This window comes from Pinus tabuliformis, chromosome X (assembly GCF_031772625.1).
Source record: "Pinus tabuliformis cultivar Carrire ecotype Pingquan chromosome X, CPIR1, whole genome shotgun sequence".
NCBI classification, from domain to species: Eukaryota; Viridiplantae; Streptophyta; class Pinopsida; order Pinales; family Pinaceae; genus Pinus; species Pinus tabuliformis.
The window spans coordinates 261,768,296-261,780,598 of NC_142308.1; the positions used below are offsets into that span (position 1 = coordinate 261,768,296).

Consider the following 12,303-nt stretch of genomic DNA (forward strand, 5'->3'; position numbering starts at 1 on the left):
ATGCCTCTACGACCAGAGGCTGTGGCAGGGCCAAGTGCAGGGCCTGCGCTATGGTGTGCTATATGTCAGGTAGCAAGGAAACATACAATTGATAATTGCCATTCGCTGCAAAAATTTGTGTAGACGCCGCAACAACTCTTTTGCAATTTTGTCAATCACTAGGCCATGACGAGTGCAATTGTCGAAGTTACGAATTGATGATGGACAGGACACCTGCATATAGGGTGCAGACAGAAACACAGCCTCCTGACCAAGGTGTTAGGGGAACGCGAGGTGAGTATCAGGGGCGCCACCGAGGCTGAGGGCAGCTGATTTGTTACAGTTGCGGAGGCCCAAGACACTATGTGAGGGACTTTCTAAATCCGACGCGATTTTCATGCCGCTACTGTACTCAGTTTGACCATGCCACTGAGGATTGCCGAATATTATTAGCTAAGATTCGCGAAAAGGGGGCGTAGCCTCTGCAACCGACGCAGAACTCTCAACAATGGATATCTCAGCTCTTGTTATGATGAAGAACGTAGCGACATGCGATACTTAGTGTGAATTGCATAATCTCATGAATCATCGAGTTTTTGAACGCAAATTGCGCCCGAGGCGCTCCACCTGCTGCAGGATGGGTGATCGTGGAACTGAGGGCCCGTGAACAACACCCTTTGTAGGTGATCAGCGAGTAGAAGATTTATAATGCTCAGATGGTTGTACAACGAGATTCTGCCATCGCCACTGAAAACGACGTGACTGACAAGAACAAGCGCATAGTCCAGGTTGTGGAGGAAGCATGTCAAATGGTCCCGGAGTTGGCCATTCCTAAGGATGAGCTGGTAGATGTGCGCATTCGCAAACTCGCTATGGGGGTGCGCGACACCCGCACAGAGTTGGCAAAGGTTCAGCTGGAGCTAAACCTCCAAATTGCAGAGTTGCAGTTGAAGGCCCAGCCTTCGACTCCACCGGAAGTCAAGGAGTAGCGCGCGACTGCTGTAACAGAGGCAATAACGACAATAGAAAGTGCAGTGCGGACTGCACAATGCTTTTCGAACAATCATTTGAAGTACTAACCAGCCTACAAGAAGACCCTACTGTGCAGAGGCTGGAAACAAAGGCGCGAGAGCTACAATAGCGCTACAACGAGGTAAAAGGGACAACGCGTACTGTCACCATCACACAGAGACTCGCGAAGCTGCAAGAGGCCAAGGCATTGAAGGAACAAGTAGATGCAGCTCAGCACAAAGAGGCAGTGCTGAAGGCGCGCTTGAAGCCTTGGTTGGACGAGGCCTACTTGATCACGACCTCCATTGAAGGCAAGCTAGCTAGTCTATAGGAGACTCAGCAGAAGCTTCAGGCTGACAGTGCAGGGCCAGCGACATAGCAGTTGGTCGAGGAGATAAAGCAGGCGGCCGCGTAGTGCACCGCCGAGGTAGCAGTCGTATAGGTCGAGCGGGGGGTCTTCGTGCCAAGATCTCTGCGCCTGCAGAGTGACTCAAGGGCGAGTCACCATGTTTGTGTTGGGGGCCTGTTGGGAACGGGTTCCCCCAAGAGTCAGTTTTGGGGCTAAAAGCCCATGTTTTGGGGCAAAAAGCCCAAATTTTGTAATAAAGATGTAAAGTCTCCACATTTTGTGGTCGCAGAGCATGAAGATGTCAAGAGTCGTAAAGGGTTGTCCGCCCTTGTTTTGTAAAGTCTCATGTCGATTGTAAAGATCTACCCATGGTTTGCGGACCATGGGATTGTATAAAAAGGGAGTCTTAGAAGAGTCTAAGGCAGTAAGGAGGGAAAAAGGGGAAGTAAGAAGGGAAGAGTTGGTGGGTAAGAAGTTCTAAGTGTTCTTGGGTCTTAGCATAGGTAGAGGCTCTGCAGCTGAGTGCGTAGAGGCCTAGGGTGGAAGTCCGCAGCTGAGTGCGCAGACCCCTGCAGCTGTGTGCGCAGGGTGGATAGAGTCTGTACTGAACTTGAGATATCAATAAAGAGAAGTATTCTGCAATCACTGTGTATTTTGTCTCTGTTTAATGCATCTGATTATATTATGTTACGATCTGGGTTTACATTATAATGCTTATTTGATGCGCGAATGTATTTGATTATATCTGTTAATTGAACGCAAGCAAGAATATAGGTTTACGCGAAGATAACTATAAATGCATGGTAGAGTAGGTAACACTTAAGATAACTTGGGAACTTATACTATACGTAGCCACAGAGGCGCGTAAGTGCTTGGACCTCTGGTTAGGGCTGCACGAAGATCAGTCGGGTACCTTCGTGGAGGTACTGAAGGACGGAAGAGAAGGAACATCGATAAGCCCTAAAGGCTTATCGATCTGCATGAAGGCAGGATCAGGAAGTGTAGATCGACATCATGACCATCTTAGGGTGCGGAAACTTGGTTCCTGCATCCCCCCATACTGCTTTGCGTGAGACTTCTGTCCGCACTTCACGGGCTAATGCCGAAAGGGCCAGTAGTGTAGGGATTTGCTTGGCTGACTAACACTAAACCTGGGTCAGGGCCCATCAAGCCAACAATGGAGGCAACTGCCCCCCATGTGGAGGGAACCCAACATAAGGATAGTTAGGATGTTGAAGAGGACCTTACCCACTAACATAAGGGCCAACCTACTATTCAACTGTCGGTGTAGGAGGAGGAGAAGGAGTAGGCTGAGAAGCACTCATAAGAGTAGTGCCAGATGGAATTCCCGAAGTGGAAGACATGGGGGATGTTCATAAACTCGAACATGCACCAGAGAAGGTACCAGATAAGGAATGATAACCTGGTGGGAGGGACGGGCCACCATACCATGCCTTTGGAAATATCCTCTATGTGTGTACAAAGTTGTGCACCCATAGGTCCTTTAGAAGTCCTTCTCTGATCCATTTGGCCTTACAATCCTGTAGGTGTTGCTGAGGGTTGGAACTCCCCCTGTACTTAGTAAATTTTTACGGATAGTCCTCTGAATACTCGAATATGACTCTCATTGTTGTCTTAATCTCCTATCCTTCCCTCAGATGGTTGCGGTGAGAACTCCACCACCTTAATGGTGTCGCTTGTAGGGAAACATGTAATAAGGGTACTTTGTGTTCTTCATTAAGAAAATTAGTAACAAAACCCATGCCATTGAAAATAGGAAATTCTCGTACCTTGGTACCAACCCAGTTGATATGATGGATCGTGGCGCAACGCCTTGTGTTGATCTCATGTCGACCCTACTGCTAGTCCTCCCATGTAGCCTCAAATCCAACCTTCGAGCTTTGAATAATCCTCCAGCTAACTGATCCTTCTGTTATCGGATTGATATAGTCTTCTCTTCTTCCCGCCGTCAACCGGAAAAGTTGATCCAACAACTCAGTTGCTTCTTTATCATCTGTCGACTCAGTAAACCTTGGCCCTTGGTAGGGGTCTAGAGGCTAGATCAATCTGAATCGTTGCACTTCAAAGGTCATCATCTCCTTTTTTAGATCAATTATCCCATAATTCTCAAAATCCTAGTATATTCCAAGCAATGTTGGATAGGGGTCTTTTTCCCTCATAATATCTATTACTTCAAAGTCAACATAGGTTTTCACCCCTACTATGTCAACTTCTACATCTTCTAGTCTTCCAACTGGGAGTATACAATATTGATTTTCCATGCATAGTTGAATAAGAAGGAACGCCAACTTAGGTCTTCCCAAGGCTTCCCAGGTTTTCGTTGGTAGTATATTCACATCTGAGCCCATGTCTAACATTGTATCCTTAATCAGGAAACCTGCAATTTGCACATTGATCAAGAACTCCATCCTTGTTCTCTTCTTATTCTTGCGCACCCTCCGAGAGTGTCTTTTAGGCAAGTTAGCGAAAATGAACCCTTCCTCAGCCACCTAATCCTTGATGACAACTTTAAGACTTTCCCACAACTGTCCAAGCATCTGACCATCATTCACAATCTATAGAAATAGCCTGAACCATTCCATTATGGGTTGATTATTGAGTTGCAATAGGTCTGGGCTCCTAGATTTTGAAAATCTATGTTGTTCCCCTTGGGGCTCTCTACTCAAGTCAACTTGTTAAAAGTCCCCATGACTTCCTTGTAGTACTGCTCATGTTGATCAAAATCGTATGAACGCCTTGGTGAGGCCGAATTTATAACTTTTCGCTATTTAAATGTCCCATAGTAAGCTCTAGTCTTCTTTCCTCCCTGGGTGACTATATTAATGTTTGAGAGGGGAGCTGTCTCAAGCACACTTGGTTCAATGTTAATTAAATTTTCTCCCCTTTGGCGGTTGTGCTCTTCCCATATGACAATCAAATTTGGACAATCTTCTGTTCCATGTGTGTTGACCCTGCACTAGGAGCACCCTGGTCTTCTGGGTAGCGAACAATATCTTGCAACATACCCCTCTTGATCACAATTGTAGCAATGGATCGAGCCTCTGCTTCCCATTCACCCCTCCCCCTTGTTCCTCCACCTCCTCATCCTAGAGGTCTCTCATTAATCTAATAAGTAGATCGATCTAATTGATCTACTAAGGCATCTAACACTCTACATTGATCAACGTGGTGAGTTGGCGAGCCAAAAAATTCACAAAAAGTGTTGTTTGGAACATTGGAATACTTCTGTAGAATTAGACAGAGGCGAGGGAGATGTCCATGTGTTCTGCATATTTCATAATACTCGATTGGTGTTGTTGTTAGGTCCCTATAATACTAGTGTATTCCCTTATTATTATTGTCATTGTAGCTCCTTATTCTTATTGTTGTGCCCATGTTGTCCCCATATTGTTATTATTGTGCCCCATAGAAGCCCACTATTGTTATTGTTGTGCCCTTACATTATTATTGTTATGTCGGCTCTGATTATATCCCCTTAAACTCCTATATATAGAAAGAAGGTCTTGTCATTTGTATCATCCAAGAATTGTTCATTTGTGTAATGTAAAGGAGGTTTCCCCCTCGAAGAGGCTACTTTTGAAGTCGTTGATCTATATCATTCTTCTATTTTGTGAGTTGGTTGCATAACAATTGGTATCATAGCTTTGGATTCTAGGGTTTCATTGCTTCAAACAAGTCCTCGTGGCATTTTTGCTATAACTTTTTTTTCGAAGCTTCAGAAGCTGAAATTAAAACCCATTTGAGCCGAAATCGTGATGAACCTCAGGACCGAATTTCAGATATTGTCTCGCTATATTTTTGGAGATATGAATTGAGGAAGTTAGGGTTTTTGTAGGCTCTCGAATTCGATCTCAAACAAGTCACCTTAGTCTAAAGGTCGAAACAGTGACACGTGGCACTTCGTACAAGTTTACTCTGCTGAACTAGTCTATAATTAGGTCATTGTGGGAGATTTGACATAACTCTTTCTTGGAGAATCCAATCTGGATCAGACTTGTGGGGTTGGAAAGAGGACGCAGAGGGCTATCACAGGATGAAATTTTAGACCTTGGAGATCTGAAATTACAGATATACAACAGATTCAATATCGAGCTCCTACAAAGAGAAAAAAAGGTGTGTAGTCTTTTTTAAAAATTGCATAAGTTTGGTTTGAAAAAATTGTTTGAAGTGATTCAAAGGGCACAGTGAAGCATATTTATTATTAATTGATGCCCCGAAGAAAGAAAATGGAAACACCTAGTAAGTAACCTAAAATATCTAGCATGACTCATGAATAAGAGGAAGAAATGCAACATGATATATCAAAATTACGAGACCAAGCACAACAAATTTCACTCTCAGAAAAAGTAACAAAAAGCTAAGATGGATGGTTTAAAGAAAGGCATGGAAGTTAAGATGAATGGTGTGGAAGCTAAGATGGATGGCGTGGAAGCTAATATGGATGGTGTGGAAGCTAAGATGAATGTTGTGGAAGCTAAGATGGATGGTTTAGAAGTAAACATTGAAGATTTGAAGAAAGACATGGAAGGTTTTAAAGGAGGTTTGGAAAATTTGCTATAAGAAATGCTTCATAATGGTGAAAAGGTAGTAGAGGAAACTCATGATGAGAACAAAAGAAATGTTAGTCATGATTTCATAGACTCTAATGTTAGATTGAAGACCCACCATGTTCCAAAGATTGATATGAGGAAGTTTGATGGCAAGGATCCCGTAACATGGATACTACAGATGGAGCAATATTTCGATCTCCATAATGTGCAAAACACACAAAAGGTACACATTGCAACTTTATGTTTGGAACCCAATTAGTTTGTATGGTATTGATGGCTTTGCTCTCATAAACAAATTGTCACTTGGGCAATTTTTACGGAAGAAATGAGAGCACATTATGGGGATACATAAAGTAACACATTTTTAAGCCAATTGATAAATTTCAAACAAAAGGGTTCAATGGTGGAGTACACTGAGGACTTCCAAAAAATTGAATATAAGGGTAAAAGATATTCCAGAGGAGCATAGGATTGATGTGTTCATAGGGACTTTAAAGGATAACATCCAACATGAGGTTCACATTTGGGGACCTGATTCATTGTAGAAGGCATTCAGGTTGGCAAGAAAAATGGAAAGCAAAATTATGGCAACCAAGAAGCCTACCACTCACAACTATAAAGATCGAAGTGTTGTTGCCCCTAGCCTTCTACAACCTACAAGGTTGACACCACAATAATTGGAAGAAAAAAGAGAAAAAGGGCTTTGTTACTATTGTGATAGCAAATACACTAAAGGTCATAAGTGTGTTGAGAATAAATTATTTTACATAGATTGTGAAGAGGAGGAAGAAAAGGAACAAGAAACATCAAAAGAAGAGGATATACACTAGGAACAAACCCTAAAGAAAGAAGAAATGAATCTAACCATATCTTGTCATGCATTGGCTGGAATTACCACTCCTCAAATTATCTTAGAGTTTCAAGTGATGGTTGCAAATGGAGGAACCACAGATTGCTCTGGAAAGTACCATAATATCAAGCTATCCATGGGAGAATATGTGTTGAATAGTCCAATGCTTTCCATTCCAATGGGTGGTGCTGATCTTGTACTAGGAGGCCAATGGCTACATTCTTTGGGTACAATAGCTTTTAATTTTCAAGAACTTTTATTGATTTTTTTCCAGAAGGAAAGGAAGTTGACTTAAGGGGTATTGCAGGGAAACCAGCAAAGATAATAAGCTATAACGGCATGAAAAGACTTCTAAAGAAAGAAAAACGTGGCGTAATTGCACAATTATGTTCACTAAAGGTTCCCACATCGAAATCATCTATTTCTCCAGATCTCCAAAAATTCATGGATATTCATTCCAAGGTATTTGAGACTCCCAAATGCTTCCCACCTATTCGTGATCATGATCATGCTATTAATTTGATTCCAAGAAGTGTTCCTCCAAACATTAGGCCTTACAGATATCCATATGCCCAAAAGAGTGAAATTGAACGTATCGTTGCAGAAATGCTAGAGGCTGGTATAATTCAACCTAGTCAAAGTTCTTTCTCTACTCCAGTAGTATTGGCGCACAAGAAGGATGGATCATGGCACACGTGTCCGAATTATAGGGAGATAAACAAGATCACTATTAAAGATAAATTTCCCATTCATGTCATTGATGACTTATTGGATGAATTGCATGGAGCAATTTACTTCACCAAATTGGACCTTCATTCAAGATATCATCAAATCAGAATGAAGACTGAAGACATTTTGAAAACATCATTCAGAACCCATGAGGGTCATTATGAATTTTTTGGTCATGCATTTTGGCCTTACCAATGCACCTTCTACATTTCAAGGTTTGATGAATTCCATTTTCAAACCCTTCCTTAGAAAATTTGTGTTAGTATTTTTTGATGATATACTAATCTACAACAAGTCTTGGAAGGATCATGTTCAACATGTTAATAGAGTGCTCATACTATTGGAGGAGAAATAATTATATGAGAAAACCTCCAAATGTTTCTTTGGAGTACAAGAGGTGGAATATTTGGGTCATATTGTATCTCATGAAGGTGTTAAGGTATACCCTAGCAAAATTAAAGCCATTAAGGAATGGAAAATCCCCACATCCATAAAGCATCTGCGAGAATTTCTCGGGTTGCCAGAGAATTATCGCAAGTTTGTTAAGAATTATGGGAGAATAGTAGCACCTCTAAAAAAATTAGTGAAGAAAGATGCATTTTCTTGGACTCCAGAAGTTACGAAAGCCTTTGAACATCTTAAAGAGGCAATGTGCCAAGCACCGATCTTAGTTACGCCATACTTCACAAAAACCTTTATTGTGGAATGTGATGCCTCAGGAAATGGAATTGATGTTGTTTTAATGCAATAAGAAAGACCCATTGCTTTTGAAAGTCGTCCAATCAAAGAAAAGTATTTACACAAAGCTATTTATGAGAAGGAAATGTTGGCAATACTACATGCACTTAAGAAATGACGACCTTACATAATGGGAATACACTTCAAGGTAAAAACGGATCATGATAGTCTTAAATACTTTTTAGAACAAAGATTATCTTCAGAAGAGCAACAAAAATGGGTCACAAAGATGTTGGGTTATGACTTTGAAATCATCTACAAAAAAGGGAAGCAAAATGTTGTTGTAGATGCACTCTTAAGAAAGGATGAGGATGTGGAAGCATTACTTTGTGCCATTTATATTATCCAACCAAATTGGATAAATGAAGCAAGGGAGGAATGGAAGAATGACAAAGAAGTGTGGGAACTCATTCAAAAGTTGTAGCAAGATCCCAGTACATCTGATACATTTAGCTTGGAAAATGATTCGTTATGGTACAAAGATCTCTTATACCTCTGTAAGAATTCCCAACTCAAACAAAAGATTCTTCTGAAATTGCACACTTGTCCCTTAGGAGGGCATTCAAGATTTTTAAAAACTTACCACAGGGTTAAGAAGGATTTTTTTTTGGGATGGCCTTAAATTTGATATTCAAAAGTTTGTGGCAGAATGTTTGGTTTGCCAACAAAATAAAGTTGAGACGAATAAGACCTCAGGTCTATTACAACCTTTATCCATTCCAAGTCAACGTTGGGAAGGGGTTTCAATGGATTTTATGACAGGTTTACCGAAGTCCGAAGGAAAGAGTGTCATCATGGTGGTAGTTGATAGGCTTACCAAGTATGCACACTTTTGTGCATTATCTCATCCATTTAAAGCCAATACAATTGCTACTACATTTATGGAAACAATTCAAAAGCTACATGGAAACCCAAAGATTATTGTAAGCGACAAATATCCTATTTTCACTGGAAATTTTTGGACATAATTATTTTCTTGTCTGGGTACTCAGTTAGCTCATAGCTCATCTTATCATCCTCAATCTGATGGGCAAACTAAGATAGTGAACAAATGTTTGGAAGGATATCTTCGTTGCTTTGTATCTGATAAACAAACACAATGGGTCAAATGGTTGCTTTTGGCTGAATGGTGGTAAACACTTTCTTCCATACTGCAGCAAAAATGACCCCATTTATGACACTTTATGGATATCATCCACCATCCATCACATCATATTTAAGAGAAAATTATAAGGTTCAAGCAGTGGAAGATCACATCAAGCATCAACAAAAAGTTCTCCAACTCTTAAAGGATAACCTGACTTTGGCACAAAATAGAATGAAACAACAGGCAGATCAACATTGCAACGAAAGAAGTTTTGATGTAGGTGACTGGATATTTCTATGACTACAACCACACAAACAAATGTCCCTCAAGCAAGCTAAGAAAAATAATAAATTATCACCAAAGTATTATGGTCCGTACAAGGTGTTGCAAAAGATTTGTACTATGGCATACAAATTGGAACTTCCTGCATCTTCCTGAGTGCACCCAGTTTTCCATGTTTCATGCTTAAAGAAGGTTATAGGTGATAAGCTCCCAGTTCAAACAATATTTCCAGAACTTGACAAGGAAGGAAAAATCATATTGGAACCTGAAGCAGTCACTGAAACAAGAATTCAACAGCTACGAAATCAATCAATTTCAAAGTATCTCATCAAGTGGAAGAACTTGCCCGCTTAAGATTGCACATGGGAGGGTGAGAATTTTATACATAAGGATCCAGAACTACTCAAGCGTTGAGGACAACACTTTTTTGAAGGAGATGGGCATGCTAGGTCCCTATAATACTAGTCTATTCCCTTATTATTATTGTCATTGTAGCCCCTTATTGTTATTGTTGTGCCCATGTTGTCCCCATATTGTTATTATTGTGCCCCATAGAAGCCCACTATTGTTACTATTGTGCCCTTACATTATTATTGTTATGTTGGCTTTGATTATATTGTGGCCCCTTAGACTCCTATATATAGAAGGGAGGTCTTGCCATTTGTATCATCCAAGAATTGTTCATTTTTGTAATGTAGAGGAGGTTGCCCCCTCGAAGAGGCTACTTTTGAAGTCGTTGATCTATCTCATTCTTCTATTTTGTGAGCTGGTTGCATAACAGTTGCACTCTGCTGGTTTGGAAACGCATGGAATTGAGTGCGTCCTGTATATATACCTTGCGTACCAATCTGCACAACTCTAGCAGCAAGTAAAAATGTGGACGACCTCGCTGACATGGGGTGAGTGTTCAGGCCTTGCAACCTTGGGCACTCCATGGCATGATGCCCCTCAATATGGAAGTTGGTACACCATACATGCGGTCGTGCAAGTCACGCTGGTTGTAGGTCCCTTAACTTCTCTGTCAGATTTGCGATCTAATGCTGTAGTCCCAAAATAGAGGGGTCGTGGGAGGCTGCCCCTCCCCGGTGCTCATGTGGGTATTCGGCCATAGCCTCAATTCTAGTTGCTTGCTCCAAGGCATCTTGCAAAGTATCAATATTTTTTTAAGTCAATGATGTACGAGTAAGTGGTAACAATGCTTTAATGAACAAATCCCGTTGATGATTGGGGTCAATTAGGTAGCTCAAATTACCAATCGCATCTTTAAACCTCTGCATTAGCTCCCGAGCAATTTCTCCTTCCTGTTGCTTGATTTCCCATAACTCAGACAAACCTTGTTGGTTTGGTATGGGGAAGCTTAAATTCCTGAACAAATCCCTGTTTAACTTCATTTACCGTTGGATCTTGTTGTAATGCAGACCATTTGATGAGCCATCTTAATACTCTCTCTCGAAGTGTGGTTTGAAATTCAATCAACTTTGTAGCATCTGGAGTCTTGTGAGCCCTCTAGATAGCTTCACATAGGTACCAATGTTGCTCTACGTCCTCATTTCCCCTACCCAAGAACTCAGGATATCGGGTAAAGGATCCCACCATGTTTGATTGAACTTGTGGGATGAGTATAAATCCTTGAGAATCAGGTTGTGAAAGTCCTTGGAGACCTGCACCAATGTTACTATTTCTACTGCTAGTGATGCCGATTTTGTAGGTGGAATGCACATTATGAACCTTTATAACATTAATTAACTTAGACAAAAACTGATTAGTGTTGTAATAAAGTACCAGGGGAAGGTTAGGGGAGGTACTACCTGCGCTGCTAAGCAGCGAATCGCTACTTGTGGAAGACACATCATTTTTGGAAAACATTCTTCTCAAGGCGAAGTGCATGTCATCATCCGGGCCTTCCTCAGGGCCTATGAAGCCCATTTCAATTGGTGTTCCCATTTTTGCTAGCGAGGTGGAGCCTCTACTGCTTCTCTGGCCTTCTGTCTCTAAAGTTATCTTGACTGCTCCTAGTTGACCAACTTCCCTTCTAGCTTTATCCCCATTATTCTGAAACTTCAATTGACTTATTTCTCTTCCTCGTTCCTATGGACTACCTAGCACAACTCCTGCTTGGTCTAGCTCTCTTCGCCTTTTATCAATCTCCTGTAAAGCTTGTAGAGCTCTCTCCCGCCATTCTTCAACTATCCTCCCTCTCCTTCATGCCCTCAAATCTCTGGCCTTTTGAAAGTCATCCACACCCATTCTTCAATATTTTCATAGCTTCTAGTCATGTAACATCCCTCCCCTTAGGTCCTTCCCCCAGTACCGGGGCTTTAAGCTGCCATGGGCAGGTTTTGGAATACCAACAAATTCTCTTCTACCATAAAAACCTTAACCCACAATGGAATTTCCTTCAACAGTCTTCCACGCAACCCTGATTTGAACATAATCTCAACCTTAAAGAAGGACTGATGACCCTCCGCATCGAACTCAATAATATATCCCTCTAATGTAGCCTGCACCCAAAAACCTACAACTCGCGTCAAATCCGTGTCAAATCGATGTATCTCAACAAGGTCTGCTTGAGTCTAGGTACGAAGAGATCGTCTCTATCCATTGATCTTTCCCTTTATTTGCAATCTCTGCAACCAATTGTAGAGCTCCTCTGGGAACTTGCACCAGAAAATCTCATATTGATAACTTGCAGGTTCCACATACATGA

At 41.4% G+C, this 12,303-nt stretch overlaps 1 non-coding gene across 1 annotated transcript; it reads left to right on the top strand.

Annotated features, from left to right (window-relative positions):
- The first annotated feature begins 476 nt into the window (after nt 1–476).
- Nucleotides 477–634, top strand: LOC149139383 (5.8S ribosomal RNA). The gene has a single exon (XR_016265371.1). It is a non-coding gene; the product is annotated as a 5.8S ribosomal RNA (ribosomal RNA).
- The last annotated feature ends 11,669 nt before the right edge of the window (nt 635–12,303 follow it).